Source organism: Tasmannia lanceolata, unplaced genomic scaffold (genome assembly GCF_043159265.1).
Source record: "Tasmannia lanceolata isolate RefF3 unplaced genomic scaffold, GAP_Taslan_0.1 ptg000002l, whole genome shotgun sequence".
Taxonomy (NCBI): domain Eukaryota; kingdom Viridiplantae; phylum Streptophyta; class Magnoliopsida; order Canellales; family Winteraceae; genus Tasmannia; species Tasmannia lanceolata.
In genome coordinates, this window is record NW_027518679.1 from 22392594 (window position 1) to 22417550 (window position 24957).

A 24957-nucleotide genomic window follows, 5' to 3' on the forward strand; every position below is an offset into this window, starting at 1 on the left:
TTAATTCTGGAAAGTTCCATCAATTTTCAAAACCTTTTGGTATTTATTAAAAATAGGCCGAATTTAAAATAATTCAAATTCAGATTAAACAAAATCAAAAAAATTCGAAAATTTTAGAGTGAACTGAAAATTTAAAAATCGGTTTGGAAACAAATTTTCATGAAATCTGGGCTTAATTTGACCCATTTTCTATTTTATTCTTCAAGAAATGACCCTTTAAGGGGTTATCTTTCGAAAAATAAAACGAAAATCGAGGCGGTCAAACCATGGTCCAAGATCTTAATTTCCATTAGTTTTAAAAAATTTATTAACCTGAAAAAAAATTTATTTTTTAAAAAGACCATGTTTTCAAATACTGGCCTTGAAAACCCAATTTAAATCCATATTGAAGGAAAAAGAGAGAAAATTAATATTTATATGGAGGAAAATTAATTTTTTGGTGAAATTTTAGATTTTGAAAACTTAAAATATATACTATAACGGAATTTCAAAAGAAAACTCATTGATTTGATCTATTAAAAGTAAAACCCTAGCACGCTTTTTCTAATTCGCAAAGAAGAGAAATCCTTACCGTTGATCGCGATCCTTGTCTCTATGGTTGGTGATCCGAGATATACACTTTGTCCAACCCTCTTATACGCTCAAGAAGACCCAAAGAGTGCTCTAATAATCCTTGATTATATGATGCCTTGGAGAAAAATAAGAAGTTCAGGTACCCCTTTTGTGAAGAAAACTTGAGAGAGAGAAGAACACACTGGAAGAGAGAGGAGGGTTTTTCTTTTCTCAGAGAGAGAGGAGAGAGGGGTGGACGAATTTATTTTTTGGATCCTTCCTCGGGTTGTTTGCTTTGATTTTTATACAAAAAACTAGGATTAAAAGAGAAATAGTAGTTTCCAATGTGAGAGCTCTCATCTTTGGCTTGTTTCTAATTTCCCCTCTTGCTTTCTTTCTTTCTTGTTTCCAAATTGGATTTAATTCCAATCTTAATTTCTTTTCAAACAAGACATGCTATTCTCATTACACATTGCTTTTTTGGAAAATCCCTTTTAAGCAACCATTTCTCTTTTCCTTTTTTTCTTTTTATTCTTTTTATTATTATTTTTGTTTTTTTAATTTCAAATATGATGTCACCACCTTATCCAAAGGGATGGACGCCCAACCCACATGGTCCCCCGCTTCATGGGCTTTAGCCCAATGGGCCTTTTCACACGGTTTTTGATTTTTTCGATAAAAATTCAGAAAAATGCTTTTAAATTCACACTTTTATAAATGAACACAACCCATGTAGCCTCTATGGTGCACCCCTAGCATGTGGTTGAACCATATCCTTTAGGAAAAAAATGATTTTTCGGACCAGAATGACCTTTTTGACCAATTCGCACCCAAAAAGTGATCAAAATACCCTCAAATTGGATCACCTTTATGGGGAAATTGTTAAAAATGGAAAGTCTTCGCGGTCAAACGTCGAAAATAGATTTTTTTTTTTTTAAGTTGGCTCCATTGAATAAGGTAAATTGAACAGGGTCAGATGGGATCCGCTGGAAATGCCCGAAACGCCCTCGTTTCGCAAACTTTTCAATTCAAGTCAAACCCCTGATAAATTCTATTTTTAGCAGCTTTTCCAAAATTTATGGAATCGCTCAAGATTTCTTAGACACAACTCGGGGGTCAAACGGGACACATCGAAAATGACCAAAATACCCCTGTAGTGCAAAAATGGGCAAAAATGAAGGAAACCCTAAAAATCGAACCCCCTAGAGACCTTCAGGATCGCGAAACAACTTCAGAAATTCCTGCAACGAGGCGAAAATCTACCCTAAAATGCACGGATGCCTAATCCGAGGTGGAATACGAACTCGAGACTTGACAAACTACTGAATCTTTTATTTTTTAAAGTGTAGCAAAATGAGGGTGTCTACAGTAGGGTTTTCAAATTTATATATTACAGTTTTTCGATTTATCATATGTTTTACATATTAGTGTTTCAGATTTTGAACTTAAATATGATTTAAGGGATCTTACTTTTGTATTTTGTGATCTTATTTTGAATTGAAATGCTTATGAAATATGATTTTGTGTTCTTATTTTCGGATTTTTAAGTGAAATATGATTTTTTATTTATATTATAAATAAAGACCCTCTTCGTCTAAACCTCCATCAACAGACTTCAGCTTTTATTCAGTACAGTGATGTCTGTTGCTCTTGAAAACTATTTCTCCTAAATCTTTCACGTTAATGGCTTCTCTTAGCCTTCCCCAGCATGCTGGAATCTCAAAAACATTTTCCAGATTGAAAAAACAAGGCAAAGTAAGCACTTTAATATTTTTTTTGTGTTCTTTCCATTTTCAATCCTATTCTTGCTATTGTTAATGGGTATTTCTTATTTTTGCCAATTTTGGATTTTTATACATTTGACATCCATATTTCATGCCATGATTGAATTGGGTTGTGGTGAATTAACTTTTTTTTTACAGTCTGGAAGGATATTTTGGGTGAAGTTTGATGTGGGTTTGTGATGTTAGGATCAAGAAAATGTGAGCAATGAATAAAGGAGATTTTATATGGAGTGTGCCCTTGGAGTCTATTTTTCAAAAAGTCATGTTGGGCGCAATTTATATGATGATCCAATTCAAACCATTCATTTGTTGGCCCACAATGTAAATTGATTGTACCCAGAAAATCCTTTCCATAGGATGCCCTACCCTCTGATATGTATATGCATAAGGACTGCACATTATAAAAAACTTCTATAGATCAGAGGGTTATTATGATCCTATGGAGATGATTTATAGGATCCACTTATTTTTCTTTACCATGTTTCATTTGCATGGTTATTTTTCTTCTTTTGATTGTGGTAGTTTTCTTATTTTGATATATATGTAAACCATATGTTGGACCCACTTATTTTGGTCACTTTTATAGCACTGTCACATTTTATGTTTAACAGGTTTCTGTGGAACTAAACACATCTTTCTGCATTTTCTGTTAGTTTCTGTCACGTTTCCTGGCAACAAAACGCTTATCAGATAGGTTTTCTGTCAGGTTTCTTCTCCTTTCTATTCCATTTTGCTACGCCAAATTACTTCCCTTCCCTTTCCTTTTCCTTACCTTCAAATCACGTAACAAGGGGTGTATTAAACCTACACCCGAGGGGGGGGGGATCATTACCTCATAAAAGACCAAAATAACAATGACACTTAACGATATGTTTGATAGGGTGGGTCCCACCAGCTCAGCTCAAACCATGCACAGGGTTTGACCCACCATTTTGCACATTTTGTGTTTTCATAGGGTGGGTCCCACCAACTCAACTCAAACCTATGCACCGGATGGGGCCCACCATTTTGTCTCTTGTTTTGATTGGATAGGTCCCACAATATCCACACAAGTCTATGCATAAGGTGGTGCCCACCATTTTACACCTCATACTTTGATAGGAGTGTGATGGATGTTTCTTCTTTTTATAAGGTAATTTTCACCTTTTCATGTATATGGACATTTTGGTCTTTTTTCAAGGCAAAAAAATCTACCATGGGTATTTGGGTCACAAATTTATGTCGCGAGTCGCGACCTGATTTGCAAAATCCCCTCAAATATGATGAGGGAAATGTTATATTCCCCTTTTTTTTTTACTTGGGACATCCCCTTTAATACAAACCCTAAACATTGATACCAAATTGGCGCAAACCCAAGGGTTCACGGGTTATTTTAGAGGAACTTTTTTAAGCTTAATGGATTAATCTTCACATTAAATAGCGCAAACTGAGCCCTAAATAAACTAAGTGCTCAATAGGCAAGTCAACCATGTTAGGATATTTACTTTAAGCTAACCGTTGGGATATTCAACAACTAGATTAGAAACCTACCCAAACATGCATTGCAAATAATAGAACGCACCAATCAATAGAAAATATATACAATTATGGCGGCAAGAGTATAATATTTGATCACAATCTAAAATAAAGAAACGAAAGGGAAATTCCAGGGTCCAAACAACCTCTGTCGACTATAAATAATCTCAGGAACAAATAGGTTCAAGGTTGAGGACTCGAGGGCTATGTCACAAAAAACGGCGGTTTTTCAATTTATCGCAATAAATTCGCGCTATTTTTTCAATTTTCAATACATACGAGACCAAAATAAAAGTTGTTTCCGATTCAAAAAAGGATATGTTATCAGCACCACTATATTTTGATGAGGGCACTCCTCACTTTATTAAAAGTAGGGTATGGGCCGCACCATAAGATGATCCAAACCGTCCATTAGATGGGCCACAGCCTAAATAGGTTGTGGCCCAAAAATTATTTCCATAGGTTGATCCTAACCCTACGATCTATAGAGGGTTAGGATCAATGCTATAACATTCAGATCGGACAGTTAGGATCAACCTATGGAGATGATTTTTTGGGCACAACCTATTTAGGCTGTGGTCCATCTAATGGAGGGTTTGGATCATCCTATGGTGGGGGCCATACCGTAGTTTTAATAAAGTGAGGAGTGCCCTCATCAAAATACACTAGGGCTTTCCCTTTATAAAACCCAGTTCTCTTATTATCGCTCGACTAAAACCCACTTCACTATTTTCACTCGTCTAGCTTAAACCTAATACGGAAACCCAGTTCCGATAAAACTAAAAACCCTAGCCCAATACCCAAAAACAAATAAAAAAGAGGAAGGAGATATCGAAGAAGAAGATCTCGAAGTCGAAGAAGAAGAAGATCCAGGTGAATAGTTTTTGTTATTTATTTAATTATTTTCGATTTACTCAGGTTTATCGTGCTTTTTTTTTTGCATAGGGTTTTTCATGGGGCTTGTTCATAGGGTTTTTTCAGAGGATTAATTTTAGTTAGGGTTTTTGTTTTTTGCAACATCCTTATCTGTTCTTTCTTCTTTTCTGCTTTTACAATCGTTGGAAATGATATTTTCCCCTTTCAACGGATAAATTCCCCTTTAATGGCTTCTGTGAGAATGATTCACTGCTTGAGGATTTGCTAGAGACCCTTTAACATTTTTCTTTGCCGTTAGTGGCTTCTGTGAGAATGATAAAATCCCCAACTGTAATATTCACTGCTTGACAATGATTCAGACCCTTTAGCATTTTTCTTTGCCGTTAAAACTTTAGGAATAACGTTAAAGTGGGGGATTTTATCCGTCAGATGCGATCTCGGCAGTTGAACTATCACGATATAGCGAATTTACATGGGAAATCTATGAACCCTAAGGTTTCTGTTTCAAATAAGTTAGGGATTGAATTCATGATGAAAGGTTAAGATTTTTTGAAGATTTTTACCGACTTTTGTGTTGATTTGCTATTAAGTTGTGATATATTAATACTAAGACCAGATTGATAGGATTACACAGAAACCCTAGACAATTGAATTCCAAATCATTTGCAACTTTTTCAGTAACAAGATATGGATGATTGTAATTTACCGGAAGAGTTGCATGAATTTTAATTAAGTTTTACTATCAATTTCTGAATTTTTAAAATTCAAGTCAGATTATGGATTAACAAAACAACTTATAGCATATGGCTTTCAAATTAGCTTAAACATTTACAGTATAAAGTTAATCATGATATTAGGCTACTGTAAAAATTTAAAAGATTTTTATTACGATTTGATGCTAATTAAATTCACACAAAAATCAGATGAAATCAAAGAATTAATTAAAAGGCAAATACAATGGTATCCTAAAATCAAAGAAAACTTCTAGTGGATATATAATAGATTACAAAATTTTCTATCAAAATTTTGAAACCTAAAAATTAAAACTCCTCCATAATATCGATTTGTAAATAGAAAAGGTGAATTTGTTTCCTAGGAATGGAAACCCTTTCATTAAAATAAATTACAAAACCATATTAAAACTTTGCAAAACCAATTGAAATTTTTTTTCTAACATTCCAGTAACCTAAGTTACTGGTTTGTAAGGAAAAATTTCAAAAATTCACTAATTTAATATGAAAAAGAATTACGGCACGTAAAACGGATGATTGATTAGAAACCAGTAAAGAAAACATCTTTTTTGAAATTGTTTTCAATGAAATATTTAACTTAATATTTAAACTTTAATTCTGGAAAGTTCCAGCAATTTTCAAAACCTTTTGGTATTTATTAAAAATAGGCCGAATTTAAAATAATTTAAATTCAGATTAAACAAAATGAAAAAAATTCGAAAATTTTAGAGTGAACTGAAAATTTAAAAATCGGTTTGGAAACAAATTTTCATGAAATCTGGGCTTAATTTGACCCGTTTTCTATTTTATTCTTCAAGAAATGACCCTGTAATGGGTTATCTTTCGAAAAATAAAACGAAAAGAGAGGAGGGTTTTTCTTTTCTCAGAGAGAGAGGAGAGAGGGGTGGACGAATTTATTTTTTGGATCCTTCTTCGGGTTGTTTGCTTTGATTTTTATACAAAAAAAACTAGGATTAAGAGAGAAATAGTAGTTTCCAATGTGAGAGCTCTCATCTTTGGCTTGTTTCTAATTTCCCATCTTGCTTTCTTTCTTTCTTGTTTCCAAATTGGATTTAATTCCAATCTTAATTTCTTTTCAAACAAGATGGGATTATTTGGACTACAGGATCAAACCAGATTATAGAGCAGGACCTGATAAGTAATGTTCAACAAATTGGGATTCATTTATCAACAGATTTTTATCTTCCATTTGAACTCATTTCTATAATTCTTTTAGTTGCCTTGATAGGTGCAATTGCTATGGCTCGTCAGTAATAAATACTTAGAATTAGAAATGAATTAGAAATCCAAAATAAAATAAAAATAAATTTAAAATAAATAAGGCCTTGTTCTGTCTTCTTGTATTGTTATTACATCCATTTTGCTTCAATTCAATTTATATATTTATTGTTCATATATTAAATTAAAAAGGGTTTTGTTTTAGTTCGATCCATTACCAATACCTTCCTTTGTTCCGTACTTGTTTTATATTCGAGTCAATCAGTGAAATTGTTGTTCATATTGAAATGAATCGAGATTGATGAGGAGTTGGTCAATGATGCTAGAGCATGTACTTATTTTGAGTGCCTATTTATTTTCTATTGGTATTTATGGATTGATCACAAGTCGAAATATGGTTAGAGCACTTATGTGTCTTGAGCTTATACTGAATGCGGTTAATATGAATCTCGTAACGTTTTCTGATTTATTTGATAGTCGACAATTAAAAGGAGACATTTTCTCGATCTTTGTTATAGCTATTGCAGCCGCTGAAGCAGCTATTGGGCCAGCTATTGTTTCGTCGATCCATCGTAATAGAAAATCAACTCGTATCAATCAATCGAACTTGTTGAATAAATAGTCATAATGATATAAAAAAAGACAGATATATATAATATTATATTCACCAATTAAAATTAGCATATATGACTCGTATGACCATGTTTGCTGAAACGTAAGAAATCAAAGTATCTTGGTCCTCTTTCCTAAACAGATCCAGAGGTAAATTGATACTAAAAAAAAATCAATTCTGGTAAACTACTGATTCATCTGGTATCTACAATATATGATTCATTTACTACCGATTTTACCAGATCAAAAATTGATAACGTTCAAAAAATTGATAGACACAATGTCACATTCAGTAAAGATTTATGATACATGTATAGGATGTACTCAATGTGTACGAGCCTGCCCCACAGATGTATTGGAAATGATACCTTGGGACGGATGTAAAGCTAAGCAAATTGCTCATTCCACATTGCTTTTTTGGAAAATCCCTTTTAAGCAACCATTTCTCTTTTCCTTCTTTTCTTTTTATTCTTTTTATTATTATTATTTTTTTAATTTCAAATATGATGTCACCACCTTATCCAAAGGGAAGGACGCCCAACCCATGTGGGGGGGGGGACCATGGTGGTCGACCCACATGGTCCCCCTGCTTCATGGGCTTTAGCCCAATGGGCCTTTTCACACGGTTTTTGATTTTTTTTCGATAAAAATTCAGAAAAATGCTTTTAAATTCACACTTTTATAAATGAACACAACCCATGTAGCCTCTATGGTGCACTCCTAGCATGTGGTTGAACCATATCCTTTAGGAAAAAAATGATTTTTCGGACAAGAATGACCTTTTTGACCAATTCGCACCCAAAAAGTGATCAAAATACCCTAAAATTAGATCGCCTTTAAGGGGAAATTGTTAAAAATGGAAAGTCTTCGCGGTCAAACTTCGAAAATAATTTTTTTTTTTAAGTTGGCTCCATTGAATAAGGGAAATTTAACAGGGTCAGATGGGATCCGCTGGAAATGCCCGAAACGCCCTCGTTTCGCAAAGTTTTCAATTCAAGACAAACCCCTGATAAATCTATTTTTAGCAGCTTTTCCAAAATTTATGGAATCGCTCAAGATTTCTTAGACACAACTCGGGGGTCAAACGGGACACATCGAAAATGACCAAAATACCCTGTAGTGCAAAAATGGGCAAAAATGAAGGAAACCCTAAAAATCGAACCCCCTAGAAACCTTCAGGATCGCGAAACAACTTTAGAAATTCCTGCAACGAGGCGAAAATCTACCCTAAAATGCACGGATGCCTAATCCGAGGTGGAATACGAACTCGAGACTTGACAAACTACTGAATCTTTTATTTTTTAAAGTGTAGCAAAATGAGGGTGTCTACAGTAGGGTTTTCAAATTTATATATTACAGTTTTTTGATTTATCATATGTTTTACATATTAGTGTTTCAGATTTTGAACTGAAATGCTTATGAAATATGATTTTGTGTTCTTATTTTCGGATTTTTAAGTGAAATATGATTTTTTATTTATATTATAAATAAAGACCCTCTTCGTCTAAACCTCCATCAACAGACTTCAGCTTTTATTCAGTACAGTGATGTCTGTTGCTCTCGAAAACTATTTCTCCTACCATCAACAGACTTCAGCTTTTATTCAGTACAGTGATGTCTGTTGCTCTCGAAAACTATTTCTCCTAAATCTTTCACGTTAATGCCTTCTCTTAGCCTTCCCCAACATGCTGGAATCTCAAAAACATTTTCCAGATTGAAAAAACAAGGCAAAGTAAGCATTTTATTATTTTTTTGTGTTCTTCCCATTTTCAATCCTATTCTTGCTATTGTTAATGGGTATTTCTTATTTTCGCCAATTTTGGATTTTTATACATTCGACATCAATATTTCATGCCATGATTGAATTGGGTTGTGGTGAATTAACTTTTTTTTTACAGTCTGGAAGGATATTTTGGGTGAAGTTTGATGTGGGTTTGTGATGCTAGGATCAAGAAAATGTGAGCAATGAATAAAGGAGATTTTATATGGAGTGTGCCCTTGGAGTCTATTTTTCAAAAAGTCATGTTGGGCGCAATTTATATGATTATCCAATCCAAACCATTCATTTGTTGGCCCACAATGTAAATTGATTGTACCCAGAAAATCCTTTCCATAGGATGACCCTACCCTCTGATATGTATATGTGTGGACCCCGATCCGAGGACGGTGAGGGAATGAGTCCCTAACACCCTCAGGATCTCCACAACGTGAAGGAGAGCTCTGCCAAGGAACTCTCGAAACAGATGCCACCCTCACAACATAGCATGAGTGGCGATATAAAAAGAAAGAGATACATCCTGATCCGGAGCCAAGGCTCGAAACCAAGATATATATAAAAATAACTCAGAGTCGCCATCCATGGACACGCCATGGAACCAAAACAAATGCTCTGTTTGCAATGGATAACCAGAGATACAAAAGGTCCGTGCCTGATGACGAATGGAGAAGGTCCGAAGAGCGCCCCCAATTCGCCCGAGTGCGAACACTTGGTCTCTTATGCCATTTATTATTAACCTTGAAGAGTTTCAAGCGAAAATCATATGAAATGGGAACACGCATCTCCGAGAAAACGTCTATCTAATCATGCATGTCTCGGAGATGAAAATAAGCACACACAAAAGAACCGAAATAACTGTCACCTAATGATAACTAGCTTATGAGTGACATGCTAATAGGTGTCTAAGTTCTTATGAGTAAACACATGCATGCTACAGCTAAAGGTATAAAATCTACACAGGATTAAAAATCTAGAACTAGCAGTTAATCATGAAATGAATTAAGATACAATAAACGAAGTAAAGAATAAACAGAAATGCAGGCAGATAAAAGAAGAAACATGTGAACGAAGTAAAGAATAAGCAGCAATGCAAGCAGATAAAAGAATAAGCATGTAAGAAAGCTAAGAAATGAACACACACTATCATGATCCTATGTAAAAATCGATATACAAACATGAATCCCAAGCGCTAACAACAGACCCTAAGACTAATGCTTAAGCCCGAGTCCTCGGATGGTCTGATATTCATCCAAAGAAGCCTACGTATCCCCGCCTCCACGAGAATCAAGGCAACGTAGTTCTTCGCGCCTATTATAAACTAGGATGCCTAAGACACCTAGACCTCTATCCTAGACTCGATCTAAAAGACCGGACCAGTTATTAAAGTTTCTTGTACGATTATTTAAATTCCAGTGAATTGTGGATTTTAGGACCCCCTATATGCCCTAACTAAATGCAGGTTAGCCCTAAGCTAATGCAGGTGGTTCCTACAACCTATGCGTAATTAGGCTGTGTTTCCTAAGAAAAATAATAGGATCACTAACGCATCTTAGACCTAGTCATCAGTCGGCGATGTGAATCGCCGACTGACCGGACGGAGGCGCTCCTAGCTAGGACAAACTCCTAACCTAACACAGACACACAACAAGCACACAACAAAAGACAAACTCCTAACTCTAAAACTCTCTATCTAGGACAAAGTCCTAACTCTAGAGGAAGATTTTTCAAAAACAGGTTTATGAAATATTTTTGTTCTTTTTTAAAGAGTTTGAATGATTTATTTACAAAGGTTTGGCTGGACCTGGGATAAGAATCCCAAGCTGCACTACATACCTCGTAAAAGATGATTAAGCCAACGTAGTTCGAAAATCGAACTCTCCTAACTAAAACCTAACACTCCAAATGATTTAAGGGTTTTTAATGTATTTTTTAAACGTTTTTGATATTTTTAAAGTTTTCAAATATTTTTGAGTTTCAAATTTCTAATGTTTTTGGATTTTAAAGCTTTTCCAATGTTCTGAATCTTTAAATGCTTTCAATCTTAAAGGGAACACGCAAGCATAACCATAAACCAGGGCAAAGCCCTAAAGCAAAAAGGGGAAACCCCAAACAAGCAACAAAGGTCTCAAAGAGACGATCCACAACAATCACACAAGCGTCCCAAGAAGAGAGAAAACGACCTAAGATCCCAAGCAAGAAAAGCTCTAATAAGACTGAGTTAGTCCCTAATCAAAGCGAAGTAATCAACAACTCTAAAGGAGAAACTCCTAACTAATAACACTAGGGAGGGAGTACAAATGAGTCAGAGACTCTCTAATAACACTATCAAGTCAAAGACTCACTCTAAAAGAGGAGGCCACTTTAACATGAGGCTAGGTAAGCCTCCTAAAGGGGAAACTCTCTATATGAGACAAGGCTTGTCTCTGAAACACAAATGATGTAAAATTGGGTTCTGATGAGACTGGGCAAGTCTCCTATATACAAAGGAGGGGTATGCTACTTGGACTGAGCAAGTCCCCTACGGATGGGCTTGGGCTAGCGCCTTCATCGCCCTTACAAAGAGGAAGGAAACCTAAGGTTTAAGGGTCTTCAAAAGGCTAAGTCTACTATACAAAGGAGGGGCATGCTACTTGGACTGAGCAAGTCCCCTAAGGATGGGCTTGGGCTAGCGCCTTCATCGCCCTTACAAAGAGGAAGGAAACATAAGGTTTAAGGGTCTTCAAAAGGCTAAGTCTACTATACAAAGGAGGGGCATGCTACTTGGACTGAGCAAGTCCCCTAAGAATGGGCTTGGGCTAGCGCCTTCATCGCCCATCATTTTCTCTTATGAAGCACTGACCCTACAACCGACCCTTGCAATTTATTTTGAAATAACTGAAGCACAAACTCCCGCCCCTTAACAATTTGGGCAAATTATTTTCCATAATGTTCTTCACAACAAAGATTAAGAGAAGGAAACCGCTACAGTTATCTCGGGCAATGATCAATTTAATTTACATCTCCGAATGACCATAAGAAGGTGGTTTAGGACCAAATGAGTAGTTGATGAATTTTGAACAGACACGTTTTCTAACAAGCATGTATTAGCATTCAAGAAATATGAAAGCATTAAAGCTATAGTAGTATGATGAATCCAAATCTAATCACTCGAAAGTTGAAAATCTTAAAATATAAGCCCCGAAAAATATAAGATTCGGACACAACCAGTCTGTAGTTCGCAAATAAAGGGCAAATGTTAAAACATTATTGCAATTTACACAGAGAACAAAGAACAACTAGGACTCTCATTCATGCTACCCTGCATTAATCACGACATGACTTAATCATCCTCACATCCACCTACTAATGAAGCATGTCATGACTAGCGAAAATAAAACCCTTTACACTGAGGTAACCATGATAAAGAGATCAAATCTGCATATTCATCTACCTTCTCCTCTATTTTATGACATGCCGCATCACTCACGCTCTTGAAATGACAAACATACTTACACAGATCCTGAACAGATTGGATTTCTGTTTCTTTTCAAGATAAAAAGCTTTAAAGAAAACTCAGGATCTAAATGAAACAGATTCGTAAATCAACTAATCATGCTTCTCAAAAAGGAACTCATCTACACCCAAATAAACAGATCACAAATGAACCAAAGATTGAAGAAAACAACATGATCAGCTAAACATATACCATCAATGACACAGATCAAAACAAGAGATGGGCTAGGTATCACCTTAAGCGAGGGATATTCTTCGATGATTTATCGCCGAGATGTTGACCAGAGAGGATGAGCACCTAATTAAAATGCTGGTTATCTGATTTATCGCCGAGATGTTTACCAGAGAGGATGAAACAAACCTTGGCTAAGGAGGTAACAGCAGGTAGAGAGGATGAAGGTGGTCTTGAAGTGGGTTTGGTAAGGATGGAAGTTAGAAATGAAAATGGGTAAAGGTAAGGGAGGTTGATATGGGTTTTGAAATGGATTTGGCTGGGATTATAAAGGTGGCTGGGATGAGAGATCTGAGGAATCCGATGGAGAAGTTCCGGTGGAGAAGAAGAATATGGGGGGGGGGGAAGATTCCGGCAGACTTGCCGGAGCTTGAAGGCGAATATCTCTCCCACTCCTCTCCCTTGCTTTCTCTGCAAGTCTCTCCTCTGTCTCTCTCAATCTCCTTTTTTCTTTTTTTCAACGAAATGGGTTTCAACAAAGCTTAAGAATCATAAGGGTTTTGGAGGAGATAATGGTAGGACGGAGAAGAAGATGGAGGAGGTGGGTGGTCGGATTCCGTGGTGCTTTGGTCGGATTCTGGCAAAATAGCCGGAATTAATGGATAAGGGTTTGGGTGATTGGGTTTTGGGATTGATTAAAAAGGAGGGTTTGAGATGGAGGTGGGGGTCGGATTCCGGCAATAGGGGTGAAGATGGGTGTTGATGAGCTGGATTTGGGTAGTGAAGAGGGTGGGTTAGCTAGGGATAGAGGTTAGAAATGAGAAAGGGGTAGAAACAGGGGAAGTTGAAGGTGGTGGTGGAGATGGTGGCTGGCGGTATGGAGAGGGGCAGATGGTGGTTTTTGAGATGGAGATAGGGTTGGGTTTGATGATGAGGTTGGTGGTGGAGTGAAGAAGAAGGTGGAGGAGATGGCTACCGAAGGTGGATGGAGATAGGAATAGGGACGGCGGCCGCGGCTTCTTCCCTTTTCTCTCTGCAAGTCTCCCCTCTCTCACCCTCTCGGTGGCTGCAAGAAAAAAATGAGAAACCCTATTGGGGAGAAGAAGAAGATAGAAAAGGCAAAATCTAGGGTTTGGGTTTTTTTTTCTTTAGGCCTCCCTTCCTTTCTCTAAAAAAAACTCCCCACGAAAATGAAAAAAACCTCCTTTACTGCCTCGATCGATTCTCTTTTAAAGAGAAACAAATATTTGCGCCCCTCTCATTCCATGGATACCTCTCCTATGGTGTACTTATGACTACTCTTTTTACACTTCAGGGAGCGGCTCGGTCATTAGCAAAACCCGAGGGAAGCGATAACTTCGACCCCTTTTTCACTCTATGGACAACCCTTTAAGTATGTTCAACACTACTCTTTTTGTACAACGGGGTGAACTAGGGTAAAAATGACCATGCAAAATAATGATATATTAGCACTCCTTCTCTTACTCTTAACAGTCCCTTCTAGTGTAATATGAATGCTCTTTTCAACTCTACAGGGGGGTCCAAGTAGAAAACAGGGTACACTTTCTCTTCTTTTCTTCACTTGCAGGGCACTCCTACGCATCTGATCCACCCCACTCTATATTTCTTTATATTAAGCTCGGATTAAACCCAAGACCATGGGTTGGGGTGCGACTTGGGCCAAATTGCCGAGCTCAGGGGTCACTCGCGCTTCAGAAAGGCTTTTAGCAATAACTTGTAAATGGGCATTTTTCAACTTCGGGAATTTATTCATCTATGGCAAAAGAAAAGGGGTCGGTCAAAATGGGGTGTCTACAATATGCAAAAGGACTGCACATTATAAAAAACTTCTATAGATCAGAGGGTTATTATGATCCTATGGAGATGATTTATAGGATCCACTTATTTTTCTTTACCATGTTTCATTTGCATGGTTATTTTTCTTCTTTTGATTGTGGTAGTTTTCTTATTTTGATATATTTGTAAACCATATGTTGGACCCACTTATTTTGGTCACTTTTATAGCACTGTCACATTTTATGTTTAACAGGTTTCTGTTGAGTTTCTGTGGAACTAAACACATCTTTCTGCATTTTCTGTTAGTTTCTGTCACGTTTCCTGGCAACAAAACGCTCATCTGATAGGTTTTCTGTCAGGTTTCTTCTCCTTTCTATTCCATTTTGCTACGTCAAATTACTTCCCTTCCCTTTCCTTTTCCTTACCTTCAAATCACGTAACAAGGCGTGTATTAAACCTACACCGGGGGGGGGGGAATCATTACCTCATAAAAGACCAAAATAACAATGACACTTAACGATATGTTTGATAGGGTGGGTCCCACCAGCTCAGCTCAAACCATGCACAGGGTTTGACCCACCATTTTGCACATTTTGTATTTTCATAGGGTGGGTCCCACCAACTCAAACCTATGCACCGGGTGGGGCCCACCATTTTGTCTCTTGTTTTGATGGGATAGGTCCCACAATATCCACGCAAGTCTATGCATAAGGTGGTGCCCACTATTTTACACCTCATGCTTTGATAGGAGTGTAATGGATGTTTCATCTTTTTATAAGGTAATTTTCACCTTTTCATGTGTATGGACATTTTGTTCTTTTTCCAAGGCAAAAAAATCTACCATGGGTATTTGGGTCACAAATTTATGTCGCGAGTCGCGACCTGATTTGCAAAATCCCCTCAAATGTGATGAGGGAAATGTTATATTCGCCTTTTTTTTTTACTTGGGACATCCCCTTTAATACAAACCCTAAAGTTTGATACCAAATTGGCGCAAACCCAAGGGTTCACGGGTTATTTTAGAGGAACTTTTTAAAGCTTAATGGATTAATCTTCACATTAAATAGCGCAAACTGACCCCTAAATAAACTAAGTGCTCAATAGGCAAGTCAACCATGTTAGGATATTTACTTTAAGCTAACCGTTGGGGTATTCAACAACTAGATTAGAAATCTACCCAAACATGCATTGCAAATAATAGAACGCACCAATCAATAGAAAATATACAAATATGGCGGCAAGAGTATAATATCTGATCACAATCTAAAATAAAGAAACGAAAGGGAAATTCCAGGGTCTAAACAACCTCTGTCGACTGTAAATAATCTCAGGAACAAATAGGTTCAAGGTTGAGGACTCGAGGGCTATGTCACAAAAAACGGTGGTTTTTCAATTTATCGCTATAAATTCACGCTATTTTTTCAATTTTCAATACATACGCGACCAAAATAAAAGTTGTTTCCGATTCAAAAAGGGAAATGTTATCAGCACTACTATATTTTGATGAGGGCACTCCTCACTTTATTAAAAGTAGGGTATGGGCCGCACCATAAGATGATCCAAACCGTCCATTAGATGGGCCACAGCCTAAATAGGTTGTGGCCCAAAAATTATTTCCATAGGTTGAACCTAACCCTACGATCTATAGAGGGTTAGGATCAACGCTATAACATTCAGATCGGATAGTTAGGATCAACCTATGGAGATGATTTTTTGGGCACAACCTATTTAGGTTGTGGTCCATCTAATGGACGGTTTGGATCATCCTATGGTGGGGGCCATACCGTACTTTTAATAAAGTGAGGAGTGCCCTCATCAAAATACAGTAGTGCTTTCCCTTTATAAAACCCAGTTCTCTTATTATCGCTCGACTAAAACCCACTTCACTATTTTCACTCGTCTAGCGTAAACCTAATACGGAAACCCAGTTCCGATAAAACTAAAAACCCTAGCCCAATACCCAAAAACAAATAAAAAAGAGGAAGGAGATATCGAAGAAGGAGATCTCGAAGTCGAAGAAGAAGAAGATCCAGGTGAGTAGTTTTTGTTATTTATTTATTTATTTTCGATTTACTCAGGTTTATCGTGCTTTTTTTTTGCATAGGGTTTTTCATGGGGCTTGTTCATAGGGTTTTTTCAGAGGATTTATTCTAGTTAGGGTTTTTGGTTTTTGCAACATCCTTCTCTGTTCTTTCTTCTTTTCTGCTTTTACAATCGTTGGAAATGATATTTTCCCCCTTTGAACGGATAAATTCCCCTTTAATGGCTTTTGTGAGAATGATTCACTGCTTGAGGATTTGCTAGAGACCTTTAACATTTTTCTTTGCCGTTAGTGGCTTCTGTGAGAATGATAAAATCCCCAACTGTAATATTCACTGCTTGACAATGATTCAGACCCTTCAACATTTTTCTTTGCCGTTAAAACTTAAGGAATAACGTTAAAGTGGGGGATTTTATCCGTCAGATGCGATCTCGGCAATTGAACTATTGCGATATAGCGAATTTACATGGGAAATTTATGAACCCTAAGGTTTCTGTTTCAAATAAGTTAGGGATTGAATTCATAATGAAAGGTTAAGATTTTTTGAAGATTTTTACCGACTTTTGTGTTGATTTGCTATTAAGTTGTGATATATTAATACTAAGACCAGATTGATAGGATTACACAGAAACCCTAGACAATCGAATTCCAAATCATTTGCAACTTTTTCAGTAACAAGATATGGATGATTGTAATTTATCGGAAGAGTTGCATGAATTTTAATTAAGTTTTACTATCAATTTCTGAATTTTTAAAATTCAAGTCAGATTATGGATTAACAAAACAACTTATAGCATATGGCTTTCAAATTAGCTTAAACGTTTACAGTATAAAGTTAATCATGATATTAGGCTACTGTAAAAATCGAACCCCCTAGAGACCTTCAGGATCGCGAAACAACTTCAGAAATTCCTGCAACGAGGCGAAAATCTACCCTAAAATGCACGGATGCCTAATCCGAGGTGGAATACGAACTCGAGACTTGACAAACTACTGAATCTTTTATTTTTTAAAGTGTAGCAAAATGAGGGTGTCTACAGTAGGGTTTTCAAATTTATATATTACAGTTTTTCGATTTATCATATGTTTTACATATTAGTGTTTCAGATTTTGAACTTAAATATGATTTAAGGGATCTTACTTTTGTATTTTGTGATCTTATTTTGAATTGAAATGCTTATGAAATATGATTTTGTGTTCTTATTTTCGGATTTTTAAGTGAAATATGATTTTTTATTTATATTATAAATAAAGACCCTCTTCGTCTAAACCTCCATCAACAGACTTCAGCTTTTATTCAGTACAGTGATGTCTGTTGCTCTTGAAAACTATTTCTCCTAAATCTTTCACGTTAATGGCTTCTCTTAGCCTTCCCCAGCATGCTGGAATCTCAAAAACATTTTCCAGATTGAAAAAACAAGGCAAAGTAAGCACTTTAATATTTTTTTTGTGTTCTTTCCATTTTCAACCCTATTCTTGCTATTGTTAATGGGTATTTCTTATTTTTGCCAATTTTGGATTTTTATACATTTGACATCCATATTTCATGCCATGATTGAATTGGGTTGTGGTGAATTAACTTTTTTTTTACAGTCTGGAAGGATATTTTGGGTGAAGTTTGATGTGGGTTTGTGATGTTAGGATCAAGAAAATGTGAGCAATGAATAAAGGAGATTTTATATGGAGTGTGCCCTTGGAGTCTATTTTTCAAAAAGTCATGTTGGGCGCAATTTATATGATGATCCAATGCAAACCATTCATTTGTTGGCCCACAATGTAAATTGATTGTACCCAGAAAATCCTTTCCATAGGATGCCCTACCCTCTGATATGTATATGCATAAGGACTGCACATTATAAAAAACTTCTATAGATCAGAGGGTTATTATGATCCTATGGAGATGATTTATAGGATCCACTTATTTTTCTTTACCATGTTTCATTTGCATGGTTATTTTTCTTCTTTTGATTGTGGTAGTTTTCTTATTTTGATATATTTGTAAACCATATGTTGGACCCACTTATTTTGGTCACTTTTATAGCACTGTCACATTTTATGTTTAACAGGTTTCTGTTGAGTTTCTGTGGAACTAAACACATCTTTCTGCATTTTCTGTTAGTTTCTGTCACGTTTCCTGGCAACAAAACGCTTATCAGATAGGTTTTCTGTCAGGTTTCTTCTCCTTTCTATTCCATTTTGCTACGCCAAATTACTTCCCTTCCCTTTCTTTTTCCTTACCTTCAAATCACGTAACAAGGGGTGTATTAAACCTACACCCGAGGGGGGGGGGGAATCATTACCTCATAAAAGACCAAAATAACAATGACACTTAACGATATGTTTGATAGGGTGGGTCCCACCAGCTCAGCTCAAACCATGCACAGGGTTTGACCCACCATTTTGCACATTTTGTGTTTTCATAGGGTGGGTCCCACCAACTCAACTCAAACCTATGCACCGGGTGGGGCCCACCATTTTGTCTCTTGCTTTGATGGGATAGGTCCCACAATATCCACGCAAGTCTATGCATAAGGTGGTGCCCACTATTTTACACCTCATGCTTTGATAGGAGTGTAATGGATGTTTCATCTTTTTATAAGGTAATTTTCACCTTTTCATGAATATGGACATTTTGGTCTTTTTCCAAGGCAAAAAAATCTACCATGGGTATTTGGGTCACAAATTTATGTCGCGTCTTGCGACCTGATTTGCAAAATTTCCTCAAATGTGATGAGGGAAATGTTATATTCGCCTTTTTTTTTACTTGGGACATCCCCTTTAATACAAACCGTAAACTTTGATACCAAATTGGCGCAAACCCAAGGGTTCACGGGTTATTTTAGAGGAACTTTTTTAAGCTTAATGGGTTAATCTTCACATAAAATAGCGCAAACTGTCCCCTAAATAAACTAAGTGCTCAATAGGCAAGTCAACCATGTTAGGATATTTACTTTAAGCTAACCGTTGGGATATTCAACAACTAGATTAGAAATGTATCCAAACATGCATAGCAAATAATAGAACGCACCAATCAATAGAAAATATACAAATATGGCGGCAAGAGTATAATATCTGATCACAATCTAAAATAAAGAAACGAAAGGGAAATTCCAGGGTCCAAACAACCTCAATCCGACTGTAAATAATCTCAGGAACAAATATGTTCAAGATTGAGGACTCGAGGGCTATGTCACAAAAAACGGCGGTTTTTCAATTTATCGCAATAAATTCGCGCTATTTTTTCAATTTTCAATACATACGCGACCAAAATAAAAGTTGTTTCCGATTCAAAAAGGGAAATGTTATCAGCACTACTATATTTTGATGAGGGCACTCCGCACTTTATTAAAAGTAGGGTATGGGCCGCACCATAAGATGATCCAAACCGTCCATTAGATGGGCCACAGCCTAAATAGGTTGTGGCCCAAAAATTATTTCCATAGGTTGATCCTAACCCTACGATCTATAGAGGGTTAGGATCAACGCTATAACATTCAGATCGGACAGTTAGGATCAACCTATGGAGATGATTTTTTGGGCACAACCTATTTAGGCTTTGGTCCATCTAATGGACGGTTTGGATCATCCTATGGTGGGGGCCATACCGTACTTTTAATAAAGTGAGTGCTGCCCTCATCAAAATACAGTAGCGCTTTCCCTTTATAAAACCCAGTTCTCTTATTATCGCTCGACTAAAACCCACTTCACTATTGTCACTCGTCTAGCGTAAACCTAATACGGAAACCCAGTTCCGATAAAACTAAAAACCCTAGCCCAATACCCAAAAACAAATAAAAAAGAGGAAGGAGATATCGAAGTTGAAGATCTCGAAGTCGAAGAAGAAGAAGATCCAGGTGAGTAGTTTTTGTTATTTATTTATTTATTTTCGATTTACTCAGGTTTATCGTGCTTTTTTTTTGCATAGGGTTTTTCATGGGGCTTGTTCATAGGGTTTTTTCAGAGGATTTATTCTAGTTAGGGTTTTTGTTTTTTGCAACGTCCTTCTCTGTTCTTTCTTCTTTTCTGCTTTTACAATCGTTGGAAATGATATTTTCCCCCTTTGAACGGATAAATTCCCCTTTAATGGCTTATGTGAGAATGATTCACTGCTTGAGGATTTGCTAGAGACCCTTTAACATTTTTATTTGCCGTTAGTGGCTTCTGTGAGAATGATAAAATACCCAACTGTAATATTCACTGCTTGAGAATGATTCAGACCCGTTAACATTTTTCTTTGCCGTTGAAACTTAAGGAATAACGTTAAAGTGGGGGATTTTATCCGTCAGAGGGTGATATTATCATTCCCCTTTTTTTTGAGATAAATATTACAGTTGGGGATTTGCTAGAGACCATAGCAGAAGGCATTTTGTGGCTCAGCTGTTGCATGCGAGAGCAGCCACATAGGCTCAGATTTGTCTTATTCATTTAAGTATTCAAAGGTGGCTGCTCTCACATTGAACAGCCCAGCCACTAAATGCCTTTTGTGATGGTCACTAGCAAATCCCTTATGCTTGATAAATCATGGATTTGCTAGACATTTTCACTAGAAGCCATTTTGCAGCTGAGTTCATGGTTTTAAATTTCGGCGGAAACGTTTCATTTCGGCCGAAATATTTTGGTTTCGGCAGAAAATGAAACGAAATGCACATAGTTTCGGAAAAGTACAAAATTTCGGAAATTTCGGCCTAAACGTTTCGTTTCGGTGAAACGTTTCGGAAATTTCACCGGTGAAATTTTTTCAAGATTTCGTCCGAAATTTCCTACCGAAACCGAAACGTTTCGGTTTTGCTAATGACCAAAACCGAAACCGAGATTTAAAACCTTGGCTGAGTTTTGCATGAGAGAACAGCCACCACCCATGCTCACTTTTCAGCAGATTTTGTCCTATTCATTTAATTCATCTGAGGTTTTGGGGAAGCCTTTTTGCGGCTGATTTTTGCATGATTGCATGAGAGAACATCCACCCATGCTCACTTTTCAGCAGATTTTGTCATATTCATTTAATTCATTTAAGGTTTCAGGTGCAGCCATTTCGCGGCTGACCTTTGCATGAGAGAACATCCTCTCATGCTCACTTTTCAGCAAATTTTGTCTTTTTCATTTAATTCATCTGAGGTGGCTGTTCTCTCATGCAAAAGTCAGCGGTGAAATGGCTTTTCTACCAAATTGGCTTGCAATTCCCATCACATATATATATATATATATATATATATATATATATATATATATATATATGTATATCCATTGATTACTTTGTATCAATTAGTTCTTTTTCTATTTTATTTGTAGTTACATATAAAATACAATGGCGAGGGAGAGGGATTAAATGTGGGAATATGCAGAAGAAGATGGTTTAAGAGCTCGTTGCAAGTTTTGTGGTGCAACATATGTTGGAGGGATTTCTCGGTCAAAGTACCATTGGGCACAAATCAAGGTGCGTGATGTTGCAATATGCCCTAGCGTACCTGAATTTGTCAAGAACATTGTTGTTGCCTCAGTACGGGAGTTGGAAAGGAAAGGCAGCAACAGAAAGCTAAGATTTCAGATTATATTATGAAATCATCAAGTTCATCATTCCCTAGTGGAGATTCGATGCAAGCAGGATCTCCTCAGTCTATTTCTTCTTTAAAAGGACAACCAACTATTACCAGTATGGTTAAGAAAAAAGAAAAGGAAGTGGTAGATTTATTAATAATGAAAAGTATTGTTATGAATAATCTACCCTTCAACTTACTAAGGTCCAATGAATTTAAAGAGGCACTTGTTGTTATTGCAAATTATGGACCTGGATATGTTTTCTTCCTAATAGTGAAACAGCGAGAACAAAACTATTAGGAACATTGAAGGAACAAGTTGAAGAATACATAGAAGAGGTGAAAATGTTGTGGACAAAGACTGGTTGTACACTTATGTCTGATATTTGGACTGATGGAAGGAATCGCCCACATATTAATCTTTTAGTTGCTTCTCCAAAAGGGGCTATTTTCTTGAAATCAGAATGTTGTGTGGGAAAGGTGAAGGATGCTAGCTACGTAGCTAATTTCATTTCTTCTGGCATTGAAGAAGTTGGATCAGAGAATGTAGTTCAAGTCGTAGCTGATAATGATTCTAATTATTTGGCAGCAGGTTATATAATAGAGAGACCAAATATCTAAATATTTAAGACTAATTGTGCAGCACATTGTTTGGATTTGATTTTGGAGGATCTCTATAAATTGCCTTTTGTGCAACTTGTCGTTGTGAATGCACGAAAAATTGTTAAATTTATCTATAAATATCATGCAATAGTGGATCTGATGAGGGTGCATACTAAAAGAAGAGACTTATAAAGGCCTGCAGTGACACGATTTGCGACACACTTTTTATGTTTGTGATCAATTTTAAAGCAGGAAGAAGGTTTGAGATATATGGTAGCATCTCTTGATTGGAGGAATTTAAATCAGGCCAAATAATCAGATGAGGGGAGGGAAGTTACAGAATTATTACAGGGAGATAAATTTTGGCAAGATGGAAAGGAGGTAATCGGTTTCATCGTACCTTTGATTAAGGTATTAAGAATGGTAGATAGTGATAGATCTACAATTGGATATTTATATGAATCAATGGACAGAGCGAAGGAAGTGATAAAAAAGTTTTATAGTGGGAGACTTGATAAATACGTGCCATTATGGAATATTATAGCTAAGTGATGGAATGATAATTTGCATAGCCTTCTGCATACAGCAGCTGCTTATCCCAATCCTCAGTTATTTTATAATAATATGGTGAGCATGGATCCAGAGGTGAGGACTGGACTTGATAAAGTTATTGAGAAGTTGGTTTCATGAATAAGCCACAATAAAGATTTAGCCGTGGAACTCACACGTTATCATGGAGTATTTGGAGGTCTTGCATTAGCATGTCTTGATACAGTTCATCCAAGTAAGTTTGTATTTGATTTATTTGATTTAATGACATTAATTTTATTAGAATGATTACTTTTATTATTATTTTTCCTTTATGTAAGACTTTGGTGGGATATGTACGGTTCAAAACTTCCCATTCTTCAGGAGGTAGCTGTTAAAATATTTAGCCAACCATGCAGTTCTTCGGCCTGTGAGAGAAATTGGAGCGCATTTGAGGCAGCCCACACCAAGAAGAGAAATAGATTAGAGCCGGAAAAACTACATGATTTAGTATATGTGCGGATGAACTTACATATGAAGAAGATGAGTACAGATAAACAAATGCGTGATGCAATGCCAATATCTATGAAAGATTTAGAAGCATTCACTGATGGCGATACAGACCCTTGGGAAGGATTAGTTCATCCGTTTTGTGCCAATGAGAATGAAGATCCAAGAGAAGAAGAAGAAGATGACTCTGAAAATGTTGAAGAAATTTTTATTTAATGCATATAATTTGTAATGATTTTAATTTGAGTACTCCGAGACTTTATTTGATATTTGGTTGTTTATAGCGATGCAAATTTTATAACTTCTCTTCACATTAATAGAATTTAAGGTGCTGGCCCGGGTTCCTAGATAAAGTTCAGGTTAAAAAAAGATATATATATATATATATATATATATATATATATATATATATATATATATAGAGAGAGAGAGAGAGAGAGAGAGAGAGAGAGAGAGAGAGAGAGAGAGAGAGAGAGAGAACGGTTCCTACACATATGTGTAGATAAGTTATCTACACACTAGCTTAAAATACAGTGGGGGCCACATTATTTGGGTGATCCAAACCATTCATTTTTAAGGCCCTCACATAGATAGGGTGTCCACAAAAAATCAGATCCATAGGATCATCCTAACCATTCGAACTGTGGAGGCCAAAAATGGACTAATTTGTGAAGGTTTAAAGACATCCATTTTACCTCCACAAATCGTAGGGTTGGGATGATCCTATGGATCTGATTTTTTGTAGACACCTTATCTATGTGAGGGCCTTTAAAATGGATGGCTTGGATCACCCAAACAATGTGGGCCCCCACTGTATTTTAAGCTAGTGTAGAGAGAATTCTCTACACATGTGTAGGAACCGTTTTCTCATATATATATATATATATATATATATATATATATATATATATATATATATATATATATATATAGGGAAATGATATCTGCGCCAAGGTGTTTCAATAAACAGCCGCTCCACTTGTTTGTCGTGTAGTATTTTAAGGGTTTAAAGAGCTTTTTGAGAACTGTAATATCCTCTGAAATCCCTTAAAATACTACACGACAAACAAGTGGAGCGCTTGTTTATTGAAACAGCTTGGCGCAGATATCATTTCCCTACATATATTTATAATAATTATTTTTTGAATGGTTTTATTCCATTAAATTTTTTTAAGAAGTTTTTTAATTTAATAT

At 36.3% G+C, this 24957-nt stretch overlaps 1 protein-coding gene across 1 annotated transcript in view; it reads left to right on the forward strand.

Moving 5' to 3' along the window:
* Window positions 1-20288: 20288 nt before the first annotated feature.
* Window positions 20289-24957, forward strand: part of LOC143889059 (uncharacterized) — a 74485-nt gene continuing 69816 nt past the window's right edge. The window contains exon 1 of the mRNA XM_077393412.1: window positions 20289-20442. The gene's annotated coding sequence lies outside the window, so the exon portion shown is untranslated. The remainder of the gene's footprint in view (window positions 20443-24957) is intronic.